At 35.7% G+C, this 17,467-nt stretch overlaps 1 protein-coding gene across 5 annotated transcripts in view; it reads left to right on the top strand.

The window, feature by feature from the left end:
- LOC106076351 (uncharacterized) overlaps nt 1–17,467 on the top strand; it is a 55,946-nt gene that overhangs the window by 27,059 nt on the left and 11,420 nt on the right. Inside the window, exon 1 of one of the 5 annotated variants that reach the window (XM_056005263.1) lies at nt 7,842–8,032. The exons of 3 other annotated variants lie outside the window; for them this stretch is intronic. The gene's annotated coding sequence lies outside the window, so the exon portion shown is untranslated. Of the gene's footprint in view, nt 1–7,841; nt 8,033–12,352; nt 12,431–17,467 lie in introns of those variants that run through there. One more of the 5 variants, XM_056005266.1, reaches the window with a different exon arrangement.

Here is a 17,467-nt window from a genome sequence, read left to right as displayed (position 1 = left end):
CTTTCATTGGCGCTTTGTAAAAATATAGGAATTAAAGCGTTGGTTACACGAATTACGTTTTTATGCTGATATTTTAGCAGATAGTTACTTAAGACTTATCAAACGTTGTTGTTGTTTTTTTAGTTACGTGTACATATACTACCAGGGACGTGGTGGATGAGTGGTCAAGTTTCCGAACCTGGGGTCTTGGGTTCTAATCTCGTTGAAGACTGGGATTTTGAATTTTTTGATTTTTAGGCTGCTCCTGAGTTCATCCAACTCTGATGGGTGCTTGACATGAGTTGGGGGAAAAGTAAAGACTATTGGTCGTTGTGCTGGTGACATGATACCCTGCTTGTTACCCGTTTGTCAAAGAAACATGATCGCTAGGTGATGAAAGGGGAGCTTTTTACTTTACTTACATATATTACAGTAACACCCAAACTATCTGACGTGGGCTATATCCTGTCCTATACGTCTAACTATCCAGCCACTGTCCGAACCGAAACAGCATCGGTTTAGTCCGATTGGAGTCGACTTTTTTTCCGATAATGTGTACCGTTTCTTGAGTGTTTGAAATTTATATGACCTTTTGATCAAAGTAAAGGTTAGGTGTCATTGAAATACAATAATGAGTCTCAAGAGAAAGGGACAGCTCATTATTTCACGTGACCTACACATTCCACGTTCATCGTCCGCAAACTCTCCATCTCTCGTTGACCTCTATGCTTGTGTTTTTTGTGCAAAATATTTATGCTTAATTTTAGTTCGCCTAAAGCACTTACCTAGATCATTTTAAAAGTTAGAGTGTGTGTGTGTGTGTTTCATTTTATTTCTGGTAACATATTTACACTTTAACTACTTGTTCGTCTTTTGAACATTAGTAATTATGGACGCCACCCTCACCGTGGACATTTGAAGCCACTTGGACCACTTCGGCCACTACTTGAGAAAGTCACTAAAAAGAATTAGTAATCCTTGTGTTTTGTATGATCCTGTGTCTCCATCTTGAACTTACGTCTAAGCCAATGGTTCCCAAACTTTTTTTAAATCTCGTGGACCCCTAGCCATGTTTTTTGGTTTTCGGTAGACCCCAGGCTTAATTTATATTGCATAGTGTATAAAGAATTACGTTAATGTGATGTAAAATATTATTGTATACCCCCGTGGACATCTCATAGACCCCCAATTTATTTTTTCACTTTCGTAGACCCCTGGAAGTCTTCGTAGACCCCTGCGGGTCTATATAGACCACTTTGGGAATCACTGGTCTAGACCTACTATTCATTGTATTGCATTATAACTTGTGAATATCTTCTCACTCGGTACAAAGCGTATGTATTAGTTCAGATACTATCGTCCTGTTCATTCAGTGTTCAATACAGAACATAGTATCATTGTATTTCTTATGTATTACTACTGTACATACTGAATCACATTTATTATGTACATACTATCGCTTCATTTTGTGTGTGTTCATTCATTTATGTATCTTCACGAAGAGATACTCGTGCTACGCTACGATTGAAACCATCTAATATAAATATATATATATATATATATATATAACTCTTCGCTCAAGAGTTTGGACGAGAAGAAGAAGTAAAGGAAAGATCACTCTTTTATTTCTGCGGATAGAGGTATCCCACAAACTTTACGAGCCTTGCGTGTAGCGAAGTCATACAGTGTATCATGAACATTTTATTTCCCACATAGATCACGCACAATAGCAACATACAACTTTTATTTCAATCTATCTACGAGAATTGTTGAACTAAAGTAATTCTTCATTAGTTTGAGGCGCGAGAAGCTTCTTTCACCAGATTACACAATTACGGCTAATGCATAATGCCGTTTTATTTATCACCCGTAGGATTGGCATTTTCCATATTGAAAGACACCCCAAAATGACAATTTTTGTCATGAGATTTGTATGAGTTTTCAAAAGATTTTTAATAATTTCCGATTTCCATGACTTTTTCATATATTTTGCCACTAGAAATCTGTTATAAGTTATAAAATGATTTAATTTAATAATTTACACATAGAATTATCGCGGGTACTATGAAAGTGTTGGGCCCACTGCGGTCGGATAGGTTGCTGTGGCCTATGCCCGGTCCTGCAAAATAGCGGCGTATGTTCCGCCGCCGGTCGACTAGTAAAATATACACAAACATTTCTTAGGCCCATCATTTGTAGCCTTCTCACCTGCCTGCATTATAGCGCCTTTACACACACACACACACACATACACACACTACTTTCACCCAGCGAGTGTTTTGGTCCTTGTCTATTCAGTGGAACAGCTAACATTACAATAACATCGCATAATTGTTCTCTTTCTCCAACAGAAAACTCTCATTCCCAACGACGAACTTTCATCCCTCTGATGTAAGACCAGTAAAGCAAGGCTTTAAACAAAGCATACCGTTCTTTGAATCACCCGTTGCATCCTACCATATAATGATGCAACCGCACTGCACACATTTTTTTTTTACCCTTAAGTCATAGAAGTACTGATAATTTCTTGAAGCTTTGCTCTTCTCACGAAACAGTTTGAAAGAAGAGATATCACTAGTAGTAGCTTAGTCCACTCTTTACATTTTTGTTTTAATTTTGACAGTCATAGATCTAGAATCTAGATCAAGAAAAGGCACCTTATTTGGAATAACCCATCTTCACAAAACGTATTAAATATCCCCCCCCCCAAAAAAAAAAAATTTAAACAAAGCAACACACTTATTTTTCGATCTGGAAAAAGGCCTTCTTGTAGATCTAGGTCTAGAGGAGAATTAGATTTAAGATCTAGATCTAGAGGAGAATTAGATTTAAGATCTAGATCTAGAGGAGAATTAGATTTAAGATCTAAAACTAGAGGAAAATTTAAGATCTAGGTCTAGAGGAGAATTAGATTTAAGATCTAGATCTAGAGGAGAATTAGATTTAAGATCTAGATCTAGAGGAGAATTAGATTTAATATCTAAAACTAGAGGAAAATTAGATTTAAGATCTAGGTCTATTAGAGCATGGAATGGGTTGCCTGAGCTATCCAGGAAAACCAGTGACTTGGCAGAATTTAAGTCATTGATTAATATGCATGACTAAATGCATGACGCGTAGGACGTAATCATCTTCTTTTTTGAAGTAACGTCTGTATTATATAAGATAAGATAAGAAGGTCTAGAGGAGAATGTATCTATATCTGAAGGAGAATTAGATTTAAGATCTAAATCTAGAGGAAAATTAGATTTAAGATCTAGATCTAGAGGAGAATTTGATTTAAGATCTAGAGGAGAATTTGATTTAAGATCTAGAGGAGAATTAGATTTAAGATCTAAAACTAGAGGAGAATTAGATTTAAGATCTAGATCTAGAGGAGAATTAGATTTAGGATCTAAAACTAGAGGAGAATTAGATTTAAGATCTAGATCTAGAGGAGAATTATATTTAAGATCTAGAGCAGAATTAGACTTAAGATCTAGATCTAGAGGAGAATTAGATTTAAGATCTAGATATAGATTTGTGTAGAAAAAATAAACACACATGTTAAAAAAATATAACGAAAGAAAGTTACACACCAAAAAATTGTGTTAATAAGTGTCTTAAGCAGAATTAATTATAGCTTTGTACTTTAAACATTTAAATGTCGGCTTTCAAAAACAATTCAGTCGAAATTGCGAATAAAAATTGATTTGTGTAAATTTAACCGCTGCGATTTCGATCTTGAAAATGATTTAGTTGTTCTAGGCTTAAGTTAAATAATAACAGGTGACATTTTCGTACATTATCGTCCACGGCAAGTGGGAGAATTAGGGATTGTCAGGCTGTCATCAGGATTTTTAAATTTATATTGTAGAATATCTATGTTTATCTACTACTATGCTTTTCATTGTAACCATTCTTTTCATTGTAACCATTCTTTTCATTGTAACCATTCTTTTCATTATAACCATTCTTTTCATTGTAACCATTCTTTTCATTGTAACCATTCTTTTCATTGTAACCATTCTTTTCGTTGTAACCATTCTTTTCTTTGTAACCATTCTTTTCGTTGTAACCATTCTTTTCATTGTAACCATTCTTTTCATTGTAACCATTCTTTTCATTGTAACCATTCTTTTCATTGTAACCATTCTTTTCGTTCTCTTAAACGTTATCTTTTTTTCTTGTCTCCGTTATTTTTTTTTTGTCGCTCTTTCAGCTTTTCTATTCTCTCTCTCTTTTCACTCTCGTCTCCAATCCGTTGTATTTTCCCTCCCCCTCTCTCTCTCTCTCTCATTCTTTCTCTCTCTCATTCTTTCTCTCTCTCTCTCTCTCTCTCTCTCATTCTTTATGCTTTTTCTATCTCCATCTTTCACTCTTTTCTTTATCTCTGTTTTGTTATCCTTTGTTGTTTTTTTTACTTTCCTCTTTGTTCTTTATCACTCCAACATAATCGTTAACGTAGTTTGACATTTGTATGAAGCTTATATGAACTCCCTGTCTGTCTGGCCAAAAGTTTGCACACGTTATTTCTTCTACGCCCATTCTCGGATCAAGCTGAAATTTCGGGCCATTGTTTCTTTTACCTGATAACACAAGTATTAAAAAAAACAAAAAACCAATTAGTTAATTAACTATTGGTAATTAATTGTTTTGGTTGGTATCGAACAGGGGAAAGAAATCGTACTGGACAGATGTGGTGGTATAAGCTGAATTTAGACCCCTTAAGGAGGCTTGAGACCTGAGTTCGAAATCAACTCATACAATTTTAATGCATTTAAAAAGCGATCACGGTAACATTCACCCAGACACCCCCTTCTCCCCCCACCAATACAATTACACTTAATATAAGCTTGGTTTTGTTTTTTTTTTTTAAGTATTTTTTATGCTTTTTTTTTTCTTGTTCTTTCCAATTTTGCATTTTAATATTATTGTTCAAGTTAAATTTATTTGAAACAAACTTTTTTTGTTGTTGTTGTTTTTTTCTTTTTGCATTCCTATCGTCTTAAGGACATAGAATAAACATTTTAACTTGCACTACATCTTGATACAATGGATTATATCTTCTTTTAAGAATCATTAGATAAACAAAAAATATCAATAGCAACAACAAGATCAATAACAACAAGGCGGCAAGCTCAAAAAGATGTATTGACAAGATGAGATGTTCATGATTTGAATCAACATGAACAAATTTATATTTCTTTGAAGAATAATAGACGCTTGTCTCTTTATAGTCTTTTATCGTCTCATTTTCATTTTTTGTTCAGACGTTTAAAGTGGGCATCATGTTCAGGTTAATCTCTTTGTAATCCAGACAAGTTGGTAACGATGTCTTGTTTTATCACCAAACTGACATATTGGAATTTCTTTCATTGTTAATCTCATAGCTATCTTGTTTGGGTGTTTTAATTTACATTTAACAAACACCCCCCCCCCCCCATTCCCCTTCTTCACTTGTCTAATCAGAAAAGGTTTCTGGGTTAGAGGCTTTTGATGACGCAAACAAAAAGAAAGCTATTGAGAATTTCACGTGTATAGCTTCTTTTTTTCTTTTTCATTATCATAGAAACAACATCCGGGTAACTGTGTTTCCACATTTTCACAAGTTCAATGTTATGGACTATGAACCTAATTTGTTTTTTTTATTTTTTAGCGGCCCCAGAAAGGGGAAAAGACGTTATTAGTTTTGTGTGGAATGTCTGTACGTCCGTCCGTCCCGTTTAGATCTCGTAAACAAGAAAAGATAGTGAAAATCCGACATCATTCAAAGTTCTGATGCAACGGCTACTTTTTTCTTTTCTGAAAGCGAAAAATCTAATTTTTTAGATCACTTATGCAAGCAGTTTTTTTCATTAAAATACACCACTTCTACAACTATTCACTATTAATAGTAACAAACACGGAAGGCTCTTTATTAGGGGAGATCACTATTTACCATATTTTTAACACATTTATGCAAACGGTTGTAGATTTTTTGTCAAAATTTTTTTTTTTGCATTTGTATTGTTAAGTTATGTAAGCTCTGTTATACCAATTACTATATTTACAATAAAAATGTTTACTTTTTTTTTTAAAGAGAAAAAATCTATTTAGTATGCATATAAGTTGGACATAATTTAAAACAACAATTAATAAGTAGTTTTTCATATTATCCCGCGAACTATAGGTGTTCATGGGTACCATTGAACACTTAACCAAAGGAAAAAAAAAAATATTTTTTAATTAATTTTTTTACGGAAATGTTTTTTTCTTGAGGAATAAGAGATTGGCCCTTTACAAAACAATTAGATCAATTAGATTCTCATTACAAGTCATCAGTTAGGCCAGGTTTACATCTAACTTCACATTCACTTTCACCTATCATTTGGACCGCTTGGGCACCACACGAGATCTGTTAACCTTTTTTTCTCCATTATTTTCTGTCATTTGTCTTTGATAGAATTTCATTTTGATAATATTGAAACCTGCCTTTTTACCTGCCTGGGTGGATCACTTTGCAACATTGTTTGCTTTGTTGTTGTTGTTGTTTTTTATTAAGTGTCTAATTTATTTAGTCTAAAACAAGGAAACACCGAACAACACATTTAGACTAAAACACTGAAAGATTTCTAACATAGTAATTTCTAGATAGGCCTACTTCTCTATAACTACGATTATTCTATGATTAAGAAAAGACGATGAAGGCTGCTGGGATACTGGTACGAATTGGATTTCTGCACTCTTGTCAATGAATCAGTAATAGTCTAATTAATAGTGATCGTTCTAAAGATCTAAATACATTTAGTTGTTCTTTTTTTAATTAATACGTGTGGGCATATTAAATCGCAGAGCTTAATTAACAAGAGAAGAAACAAGACTGAACACAAATTCCCGAGACATTCTTTGATTACAATTGTTTCGTTTAGTTCACAACTCATATACAGGATTTATAATTGGTCCTGTAGTCTGATAGACATTTAGGTGCAGAGTAGTGCAGACCTAGTTCAATGCAAAGTAATAGTTGTGCTACGAGACTGACACTCTTATCGACGCCTTATTTCGTAGATGACCCAGCGGCGTAGCTAGGGTGTGGAGGGGGGGGGGGAAGGGGTCCAAATTTGAAAATCCCCCCCGGGCGCCCACTTGAGGAGGTCCCCCAAATGAGTGTCCGAAATCTGTTTTTACATTAAATATTACGCCATTATCTCATGTCATGATGTTGAATGTCAAAAAGAAGGGGCCCTTAAAGAGGTCAAGCACCCCGGGCCCCCCAATCCACTGACATGGCCTCATTGCTAAAACCTCTAACAAGACGGATGTGTGTGTCATTCGTCGTTATGTTTTTAAAACTCGAACATCTAAAAACAAAATGTGATATTCTGTATTTGTCTACCAACTTGAATTAGCGTTTTTACCATTATAGTCTAAACCTATGAATGTATTCTTCCTTTAATGCAGAGTTTTTAAAAATGTATCACATTGAAGGAACACGACCTAAACTGTAACTCAGCGATTACACGCCATAGTTGACCTTGTTCACCAATGTATTGGGCATGCAGACTATTTTTCAAGAGAAGAGAAAAAGGAGAGGTGGATGCAGCTTTAAAGTCCGCTTTGAATATGTCTGTGTGTTAGCGTGCGATGGGTCACTGCATCAGAATAAAACATTGTTGTTAACTGATGGATAAGCCCCTTCCCCAATTCACCGCTTTTAATAACCTCTTTTTTTTTTTTTTGTATTCAAAGACATTATCATGAATGGCTGTACACCGCTTTAGCAAACTGAATACAACTTAACAGTTTAAAAAAAAAAAAAACCTAACATGCCGCTCTGAATGTTAAAATAAATCTTGTGACGTGGTGTAGGTACTTCGCGCGAGCTCGTGGCAAAGGTAGATAATCTAGAACTGAAAATGAGAATAAATTATTTGGATATATCTATTTTTGACATGGTCGTATCCGGTGGCTAAAAAAATAAATTTCATGGACATGACTGTTGTTACTTCGTCACATGTTTTAAAATTACAGTTCTAATTGAAATGTCATTTAGCTGCAAAGTTCTGTATTTCTTGTCGGACACAGTTAAAAAGTAAGTAAATTTCCCCGTTCAGAGATTGCGATCCACAGAGCTTACCATTAATTACCTGTAGTTTATGAGATCGTGGTGGCCGAATGATAAAGCGGTTGGCATAGAACTGAGGGGCCTCGAGTTCAAATTCTGGTGACAGAGATTTTGAATTTTAGGACGTCCAAGAGGGTTGGTCGTTGTATTATCTACTTGACACCCTCAATAACCGTTAGTCATACAAACAGATGGCCTGAATCTGATGTACATAAGGTATGTTGTTTTTCAATCTAGAAAAACATTTAAAATATACTTTAAAAAAAAAACATTTTTTATCGTAGTTTGTAATGCACAAATTGTAAGACAAATTTCCTTACGGATAATAAAGATTATTATTATTATTATTATTAATAGACTATTCTAGACTAACAAGTAATCTGCGCGATTACCAATATTTTTACCAATTGTTTTTTGTTAGCGCTATTTCATACTTTTAGCTTTCATATCACAGCATGATCCTAACACTTGTCTCAGTTGTCTGGACCATTTGGAAACGGGGTAGGGGAGAAAGAAGCGGGTATCTGGATGATCGCTTTTTAAACATATTTTTTTTTAAAAGGTGAAATACATGAATCCGAACTCGAGGGCTCAAGCCTCCTCAAACCAACACACTAACCACTCTGCCAGCGATTTGCTTATTAAGATTATTCAACTTATACCATCACATCAGTCAAGTACAATTTCTTTCCCTTGTTCGTGATACCAAACAAAATAATTAATTTCCAATGGTTAATTTACTAATTGGTTAATTTTTTTTCCTAATACTTGTGTTGTCAGGTAAAAGAAACAATCTTAATCTGAGATTGGGTGTTGGAGAAATAACGTGTACAAACTTTTGGCCAAACAGACAGAGAGAGTAAAAAATTGATATTTATTTTGTTATTATTTAACCTTAAATCTATAAAACCCTGAAACGATGTAACTTCATTGTCTGGAACAATATCGCCAAGGAGACCATTGCGTCTCATACTTCACCGAAAGTTCATTTGGATTGGAATTTAAAGACAATAAAGGTACCTACAAAGTACAAAGCTATTGAGCTGAGTTAAAAGTTCCGCCATCCATCAAGTCCAGAATATTTTTTTTCAAGTCAATTTATGCGGTCTAGGCATCGACTCTTAAAGAAAATTGATTTGGATCAGTTGAGTTACTCTTTTATAAAAGTAAAAAAATAATGTGCTATAAGCGTCTTCAATGAAGGACATCAATCATTCTACACAAAAGATCTTAGTGCAAAGATATAGGCAAGCAACGTAATAATAATAATAATAATCTTTATTATCCATAAGGAAATGTGTCTTTTCATTTGTGCATTACACCAAAAAAAACATTATAACCATTAGAAAACTAAAATATACAATCACACCAGACTCACCCAAAATTTACATGTGAAATGTTTATATCAGATAATTGAATCGTATTTAATGATCTGATCGCCAGAGGGACCAAAGAAATTTTGTTTCTGTTTGTCTTTGCTATCTGTGTCTTGGTAAAATCACAAAATCCTGACCCACAAGGTCATTTTTTTTTTATTTCAAGAATCTTTTTAGCTTTTTTTAATGAATGTTTTTCTCAAACAGCTGCCCAAATGTTGTTGTTTTTTTTTTTTTTTTTTTTTTTTGCTAATGACTTTACCAGCAGCATTTAGGATTCTCTGAAGTTTATTTTGATTTGTAATGTTCAGATGTGTTCATGCGTTCTAGAGATGGGAGAAAGGAAGAAATGTATGCATTCATGTGACAACAAGTTCTTGACCGTAAGAAATGTTTGTTTAATGGAACTTCTGGTCAAGTAAAAAGCACAATATTCACTTCCGCCCATGCAATCTTTGGGGATAGTCGATTTAAATTCATTGTTTCACTGGCAGACCGTTAACTAGGATGTCATATGGACATCAAAAGCCTTTATAACTACTTATGACAAGTTATACATAAGACCTTTAGAAGCCTTCGGGAAATTCCGAAGCTCAAATTGAACAGTTCACCTGATTGGAATAGATTCTGTTTGGATTTTTCTATTACATGCGTATAAAAGAAATGTTCTTTTAAGGTTTTCTGCGTTTTATTCAAAGTGTCAAAAACAATTGAGGGTGCGGTTTGCCGTTTGGCAAAGAGCAAGAATGTAGAGGATTTAAAGTTTAAATGGGAGATTGGATTTTCCTTTAAAAGAACCAGTCAGCTCGATCTCTACTCTATACAAGACTATAACTGGGAAAAGTAAAGGCGATTGGTTATTGTGCTGGCCACATGACACTCTAGTTACCCGTGTGTCCGGTTCAGTGTACCTCAAGATCTTGAAATTGACTTTAAATTATTGACTTGATGATTTGTTTTGAATTAGAAACAAATACTTTCCACTAAAAATAGATTGTACCAGTTCTTTAAAGGCCTAGTCTTAAAACGTCTGCGCCAACAAAACTTTCTACTTCGTTTAGCGCTGACGATATATTCCATTTAATTTCCCTACAAACCAATTCAATCAATTCAAACTATTTTCAAAGGCTAGGCTGTTGTTGTTTTTGGCTTGACTCCAACCATCCTACCAATGTTTCTTGAGTCATCTCGGCGGTTTTTTTTTGTTTGCTGCTCGATTCAAGAATTACATTCTCAAAACAATAATGTATCTACAATGCTATACATCAGTGGTTCCCAAACTGTATCTCCAATGATATACATCAGTGGTTCCCAAACTGTATCTCCAATGATATACATCAGTGGTTCCCAAACCTTTTTCCAAACACTTCGCACATTCTGAGTATTTTGTCGAACACTTTGCTTATTTTTTAGAGAGGTTAGTTCATATAGTGGCCTACTAGTTAATTAGTCCAGTAGTTCGTTGAACATCTATTCAGGCCTCGCGGAACACTAGGGCTCCGCAGAACACAGTTTGGGAAACACTGAACTACATGTATCTACTTAACCTATAAGTTTCGGACATTTCTTCAATAACGAAGATTATTATTAAGTCCTAGCTCGAACCTCCTCAGTGGGAATAACTGTGGGCAGGGTACGAACTCGGTACTTTCGAGAGTCGATAGAGCATACCACTTGAACAGGCAGTGTTAGATAATTCGTACGTTCTTTGTTCAAGACTCTTGCAGGACGACAAAGGATTGTTTCAGAAGCAGGGTCGTTGTCTGGTAGTCACTACATGTTTTTAAATTCTAATAAGAATTCTAGCCAATAACCCAACCTTGGGAACAAGGGAAGTAGATGTCCTCAGAAACTGTGGATTAATTTAGTGTGAGCTACACTATATGAAGGACCTGGCACATAGCTTTAAACTGACTGCTATGTGTACCTCAGACATTTCTAGGGTAAATTCGAAAGGATAAAGTAAAATGAAGTAAATCATTGACTGAAAATGTTTAGACACCAAGTGCACGTGAGTTGGCAACACGTGAATGTGGTGGCACACGCACGCTCTCACATTATAGCAGAAGAGAAATCAATGTGGTGTCAAGTCAGCCTGAGATTTTTCTGGCTTAATTTTGTTGTTTGTCTCATTTACCTGTGACAAGAGGGTCAAGTTAAATGTTAGTGAAGCCACAGCGTTTCGTGAAGAATTGTGTTGTCTGTCTGTCAGCAGACGGAGGTTTTTAACTATCTATTCATTTCCTAAAAGGCATTAGTATTAGTAAAATTACAATACACATTGACTCCAAGGGGCGTAACTAGCTGTGAGGGACAACGGATGTGGTTGCAAGGGGAAGAGAATGAACTCTGAACATTTTGGAATGTTCAAGAAGTAAAAACAAAATGAATAATTGTTTAAGGGGGCGCTGCTTAAAATGCCGGAAATGGGCGATATTTAAAAATTGTTATTTGTAAGTAACATTGACTTTATAAATATAGAATGGATAATCTCTAATCTACAACTCTTTGTGAAATAAAAAATAATGGAGTTTGAAACTTTAGTGCTGACACAAATGATGAATAAACATGAGATGTGACACGTGACAGCAGCACCAAGGTACTGGTACAAAGGTTATTGAGAGAATCATCTCAGGTCAGATGCTAGACAGGTATCGTTTTGCTGCTAAGTGATGGGCCCCTTCGGAAGTCCGAGGTTCGAGTCCTCGGCGGAACTAATTTGTCTCTCCTTTATTTCTTCCCTTCTTTTCCAATAACCTTCGTACCTTAGTGCTGCTATCATATGTTCCATGGGAAGTGTATTCATTTAGTCATAATGATTCATTTCTGCATCCTGATTTCAACCTTCATCCAGTCTTTCTTATATATAATAATGTAGACATTTTTTAAGTATTATTTTTATTATTTAAAGGTTCGGAGCTCAATTCTCTCCACCCCCGAGAAAAACTAAAGCTAACTACACTCAACGAATTCCGCCAGTGCAGCCAAGGTGGGTTTTGAGTTTTAAAACCCCCCATCAGAGGGTTTTAAGTTTAAAATCCCCCTCCGGGGGGGGGTTTTGAGGTTAAACCCCTTCTTCAATAAAAAAAAAAACTCAAGCAAACGACAAGCACCAAATTCCCTGAGCGTAGGGAGTTGTTAGATTAAAATCCCCTCCAGAGGATTTTGAGCTTAAACCCCCCTCAAGAGGGTTTTGAGTTTAAAAAATCCTCCGGAGGGTTTTGAGGTTAAACATCCCCTCTTCAATATGAAACTAAAGCAAACCAACACAGAAGACTAACTAAAGACTAGATCTAACAGTCACAAACATCAGTCAAACGTATTAACTTGAGCTGTTACACAATTCAGGCAGACAAAGCAAGAGGTAGATTCTTTCAGATTGAGGAACAAAGGAAAAGGTTTTCTACAAAGCCTGGGGAGAAACACATAGACCACTTCACTCTGATCTTTTGACGCCATTGTTGGAATACCATTTCTTTTCTTCTTTTTTTTTTTTTCAATATTTAGACGGTGGGCTCTGTTTAAGAATGAATTTTATAGATTATATTTGTATTTATTTATAGTATTTCATATTGTGATATGCCTATATATAACCCTTGACCAACACTCAAGCACGCCCAATTATCACCTTTTAAGCATTTGCGCACAACGTTTTCTTTAACTGTTTTTTTTTTAGTGTTGCTTTTCTTTCTATGTAAGATTACATAGAAATAACCTCTTTTTATTTTAGGGGTTTCTCCTTTACATTTTCTTTCAACTTCTTAAACCGTTAGCTGCTTGATTTTCTCCCTTTTTTTTTTTTTTTTTTTTAAACATCACAATCCCAGATCTGGGTTTTAGTCTATGACAATAATGGGTTTGTTGACGCGACAGTTTTTGCTTACTGGCCTGATCCGCTTGTTGTGTGTATCCCAAAGTAAACACTACATTACGTCGACGTTAACTAAACAGTAAATCTAGATCCACATGCTGTTTTCAGTTTCACTATAAAGCCCCTTTAGAAAAAAAAAGATAATGTTTAATTCAAGTTATCGGGTCTCCTGTATTGTTTTTGTATAGTAACATCATAAGAAATATTGAACAGACTATTCTCACAATATTTGTCTGGCACGTGTGTGCATCCAGCAATATTTAGAATTCCCACACACGAAACACCTGCGAGGTAGACCTCGATGACGTCACCCGTCCTTGTTTCGATTCAGGGTGAAAGGTGAGCTCATCTTCTTCCGTTACAAAAAGTTTCCGCCCTCTCCGCCCCACCTATTTCTACTCTCACCCACATTGAACGTTTGGCGTCTTTTCTTTTTCTCTTATCTTGCAAGGAGCAAACATTTTCGGACTTTCAAAGGCGTGGATTGATGGGGGAAGATTTCAGGGCTAACTACACCTAGACAAACTGTGTGCGTCAGTAGTGAGTGGGGGTATTTTTCAGCAGGAGATCATAGTATTTTTTTTTTAACATTACAACCAATGTAAGAAATTCATGAGTGGCGTCTATGAAACATACTGCCTGTCAAGATATAGGATAAACAAAAAAAGGCTAAATTAGGGATAGTATTACTTTATTATGTAGAACAAGTTCATTGCTATGGAAACTACAGCAAGTGAAAACAACATTTCTAATGGATTAGAAACTTTTTTGAAGCTAGGCTTCTGTAAAGTCTGGAATACACATATAGCGAACAGTTGTACTGGACAGAATGGTTGGTTCCGGACAGAATGGTTGGTTCCTGACAGAGCAGAGAGATTAGTTCCTGGCAGGATGGTTGGAACCAGACAGAGGAGAGTGAATGGTTCTGACAGACCGGTAGGTTTCTCTCGGAAATAGTTGGTTCAGGACAGAATGGTTAATGGTTTCTCACAGAATGGTTGGTTCCTGACGGAATGGCTGACTCCTGACAGAATACTTGGCTCCTGACAGAGTAGTTGGCTCCAGGCTGAATGTTTGGCTCAGACTATACACACAAAAAATACAGTACTTCTCTGCCAAACGCATGCACTCCAAACTCGTACACACAATGTATCTATGGTCTTTGAGCAAAAAAGTATCGTCACGTTACTCTTTATTGTAATTCGACACTAGATACACGCGCAAATATTTGGGGCATCGATCTTTTCTATTGAATTTGATAAACCTATTCGATACCAAGGGACTAGCTGAAGTAGTCTTATTCGTTACAACAGAACCCTAGAAATGTGAGATGTGTGGCCAAAAACAAACGACTTCGCTGAGCGCCGACAGACAGAACGATAGTCTTCTCAACAATTATCTTCCCCCATATTTAGAGAGAGAGAGAGAGAGAAAAGGAGAGAAAAAAAAAAGAGAGAAAGAAAAAGCGATAGAAAGAAAGAGACACAGAGGGATAGAGAAAGAAAGATAGAGAGAAAGAGGGAGAGAGAAAAAGAGAGAGAGAGAGTGGGAGAGAAAGAGAAAGAAGGAAAGAAAGAGAGAGAGAAAGAAAAAGAGATAAAGATAGTTCAATGGTGATGACGGCTTATCATAGAAAGATTTAACTCCCTGTCCAGTATACAATTGATGCGATCTTCACGAAATTAAAACCCCAACATGTCTTCTAGCTAATCAGTTTTATTATTTAAAAAATAAAAAGAATCAGTCCTGGCAGTTTCATTGGCTTATTAAATTACTATGACTCTTTTGTTGATTTATTTTAAAGAAGAGCTTAACAAAAGGCCCAAAACCTATTTGTAATTTCCAGACTGGCCGAAGGAAGTAACTTCAAGTAACTTGAAAACATGTATATCTATTGTATTCGGATTTCCGAATTATGAACAATTGCAGTATCTTCTTTCTTAGAGATTAAACAAAACTACACTGCCTCCTTATTTACAATATATATATAGGTGTGTGGCTGAAATAGATATGAATACTTAACTTTTATACTGCTCATAAATGCTGTATAATAAACTACACAAAATTGCAAGTCACAAATTTTTGTTTCATAAAACTCCTTAATCGGCCAGTCTATAATTTCCATAATTTCTTTGTTTTTCCAATATTAAAAATTACTTTTAGTATTATCTGGTGTGTAATCAATAGATTGCAACCCCTTCTACAGTAGAGGGGCCATGGAAACATACTCAAATATATGTTATGGCGTCTTATCGCTTTTCTATCACAATCGCTTGACTGTCTTTTATCTAGACTTTAAAGATTTTAAAAAATGCAGCCTTTGTTTCCTCCAATAGAATTGTACTAAAGACTATCTGACGAGTGTATTCTTTCACAATTGACCACATTTTGTCTCCTTCGTGAAACGGGTGACCTGAATCAGCCTGAAATACTAAAGACTTAATATAGAGTCTAGATGTTTGCTCAGCATGGACAAGTAGATTTAACACGTAGATAAGTGACATAGGTCATCATGTTAGTCTTTGAAGGAACGGTTGTAATTTTAGAGATAAGATCTAGCCCTGGAGGATAAAATAAAGTTTATTTGCCTCCCCCCGTTGGCATTGACACCCCCTTCCAAATATTAGGTCATCTCTCAGTTTCATCTCGCTCTCTCTCTCTCTCTCTCTCTCTTATTTTCTTCCTCACACACTTATGCGCACATAGCAAACAATGCAAGTCTAAGTTTTCAATCAATGGAAATGTTTGCTTTTTAAAGCGATGTTGTTTACTTTGACAGGGCGTCATCAAACGTAACATTTTTTAAGTTCTAGTTATTCCATGGACACAAGGAATTTCTTTTTATGCCAAGTTTTGTATTTTTAGATGATTCTCAAGTGATTCATATGTGTCAGTGAGGTCTATTGATTTGATAGTTACAGACTAAGACAAACAAATGTAAGTTTGTGACCACGCTTCCAGGACTGCTGTTTCAATGGTCCCGGGTTCGAACCCTGTCCGCCGTCGTCCTCCCTGCAGGAAGTTTGGTTTAGGGCAGTGATGTCCAAAATACGGCCCGCGGTCCACATCCGGCTCGCGATGTGATTTGATCCGGCCCGCCGAAACGTCGTCATAAAGTGTAGAAAATTACCTCTCCACAAAAAAAAGTTTGAAAAAAAATTTGTTTCCCTACTTAAGGGTGAATGAATTGGTACCGATAAGCCAACATATTTCTTTCACAGAGAAAGAGGGGCTCTATCTAAAGAACGTTCAACAGCTTAATGAAACTCGTGAATTAATGTATTTACGATTTTCTAATAAAAATGGTTCATCGTCTATTTCTTTTTTTTTTTTACCTTTGTGTTGATGTGGCCCTCGGCGCGAGTGTCGGAAATTTAAATGGCCCGCCGGTCGAATAAGGTTGAGCATCACTGGTCTAGGGTGTAATTATCTTCAAATCGAAGGAACTTCAGAAACAAGTAAAAAAAAAAAAACTACAGCAGTTCCAAGTGTATCGAACTAGAGTTACTTTAATAATGATTTATTTATCTCTAAATCCCATGGCAGGTCTTCACTTGGAATGAATAGACGTGTTTGAGCCATATTTAAGGTAAAGTTTGGGGAATCTGTAAGTCTTTATCTAATGTGATTTCAAGTTAATAGTCTTGTGTGATAACTTTGGTTTCGGTTAATCTGTTTTTTATATTAATGCTGTAAATGCGCATTTATTCTTCATGATTGGATTATACTTCCGGTGCCAGTTCTCTCTAACTTCTCAATGAACTGGGCTATTTTATATATCTTATCCTGTTACTAAGCATCGGCACCCTGGTTATTCATTTGCTCTCATTATGTGTATATTTGCTACCAACATGTTGTTCTAGACAGTCGATGTATTCATTAGTTGTTCCATTATGTTACTACTTTTCATAATTCAATCAACATCGTTTTAGTTTCTACCCTTACGTCTACATTCCACATTATGTCTCTAATATCTGTGTCACGCTGGCTGTGATTGATATGTGTCACCCTATGGCACAACACTTAGTAGTAGGGCGTGTGACATGCGCCATCGCCAACAGGTGTGAAGATAACGGTTAAATTAATTCACGATGAGGGGGCAGCCAAGTATGAAATTACTTTCCCTTTCTTAATCTTCTTTTACGTTTTGGTCTT

The sequence above is a fragment of the Biomphalaria glabrata genome, chromosome 12, assembly GCF_947242115.1.
Source record: "Biomphalaria glabrata chromosome 12, xgBioGlab47.1, whole genome shotgun sequence".
NCBI lineage: Eukaryota > Metazoa > Mollusca > Gastropoda > Planorbidae > Biomphalaria > Biomphalaria glabrata.
This window is presented reverse-complemented; position numbering and strand designations above follow the sequence as displayed.